Below are 1,790 nucleotides of genomic sequence, written 5' to 3' on the forward strand. Positions count from 1 at the left end.
TTTAAAAAAAGGTTTTGTTCGTTCGTTCGTTCGGAATTTGAAAAAATATTTTTTTGTTCGTTCATTCGTTCGACATTCGACAAAATTTTTTTACATTAGAAAATTCGATGTATTGATCAAATTTATAATGTAATCGTCACAGCTCATGCTTTTATTAGCTTTCATTATAATTTTTCAATACCAAGTTTATTCGGGAGATTTCGAAATAAAAAAAACTTTGTTCGGACCGAACATCGAACAAAATGAATGTCGAACGAACGAACGTTCGAAGCCATCACTATGTACGTCAAACGAATGTTAAATGAAACGTTACATTTTGTATTTTCTAAAATGCAACAAATTCGTCATGAATGGTTTGAATCAATTGAGTTTTGGTTATTTTGGCCTGGATTCTTTGTTAGATTGATGGAAAATGCATCAAACGGTGCTTTGTATGTCGAATAGTGAGAATGAAACATTGAAAAGAAATTTAGCTTCAATCTTACCTTGTGTCATGGCTCCCATTGCTTTGTTAACCAATCCGCCAACACCACCACCACCACCACCACATTCAATTTGCTTCAAGTTGAAAAATAGGAACGCATAATTGGTACTTAGTTTGGAATAACCAAATTGAATGAATTGAAATGTAAAATTAATGGATTTTTGAAACAACAAAAAACATTTGCCAATATAACATGGTGGATTGACATTGCTTTAAATTTGGGGTAATTAATCGCGTGGTATATTTTTTTTGGTTTTCCTTCGTTTTCAAAAAGTCAATTTGTATGGAAAATGAAAAAATACTCTTCACCCGACGAGAAATTTGCGGAATATCGCATTGCGACTATTCTACGTATAGTCGCAATACGAAAAAGTCCGTCGAACGCAGCCAACTTCACGTTGGTTGTACGAAGTTTCAAGTCGAAATGTCACACTCGATCCAGTTACAACTTCACATTTATCGCAGCGCGAATAGTCGCAGGGTATTCAGCGATAACATTTTGCGGCAACTTTTATTGTGGATACCTATTCGCATTGCGAGTATCCGCACTCAAAAACGGATATGCGACGGATAGTCGACGTACACCTATTTTACCGCAAATTTCTCGTCGGGTCATGTCATCGATCGACACAATACAAAAAATATACAGAAAAATTAGTAAGTTACCATGAATTGGTCTCCCAAAACCGCAACCAGAACCAAACAAACTAAACGGAGAGAAAATATTGATTAAAAGACAATGAGTGACTTAAAATCTCAAGTATTGTCAAAAATGAAAATTAAAAAAAAAATTGAAGGAAAAAAGAACTTAGAAGAGACTCACCCATCAATTGCTTAGACATGTTTATTGTCGATACACTTGAACGATAACTAAATTTCTACGATTTTGGTGCCTCATTTATAGTCAAAAATTAGATCTTGTAAACATGTCATCATTATGACACGTACAGCAAAACAAAATTCCTTACGACTGAAATCGAAAACAAATTATTTGAAAATATGTTTTTAATTCGAGCTTCTAGCGTCAACTTCCGAGTTTCGTTATAGGTGCAAATGTTTGGATATGTAAATGAACTCGTATTGACGCACATATTTTTCTGGCTGATTTCAAAAACAAATTATTTTTTGACAATTTGTTCCTCATTGGAGCTTGTGGTTCCTAGTTATGAAAAATTCCAGGCGAATAATGAGTTCATTTATATTCCAACCACCAATAATTGGAAAAATAACAAAACGCGAGAATTGACGCAAGAAGATCGAATTAAAAACATCTTTTCAAATAATTTGTTTTCGAATTCAGTCGTAA

General features: G+C 33.7%; 1 long non-coding RNA gene across 1 annotated transcript; it reads right to left on the reverse strand.

Moving 5' to 3' along the window:
• Positions 1–484: 484 nt before the first annotated feature.
• On the reverse strand, positions 485–1,524 carry LOC129572918 (uncharacterized). The gene is made up of 3 exons (XR_008688527.1): positions 1,308–1,524; positions 1,151–1,191; positions 485–558 (listed from the first exon to the last, which is right to left on the reverse strand). It is a non-coding gene; the product is annotated as an uncharacterized LOC129572918 (long non-coding RNA).
• Positions 1,525–1,790: the final 266 nt, after the last annotated feature.

This window comes from Sitodiplosis mosellana, unplaced genomic scaffold, assembly GCF_009176505.1.
Source record: "Sitodiplosis mosellana isolate CC-2019 unplaced genomic scaffold, AAFC_SMos_1.0 Smas_scaffold_5730, whole genome shotgun sequence".
Taxonomy (NCBI): domain Eukaryota; kingdom Metazoa; phylum Arthropoda; class Insecta; order Diptera; family Cecidomyiidae; genus Sitodiplosis; species Sitodiplosis mosellana.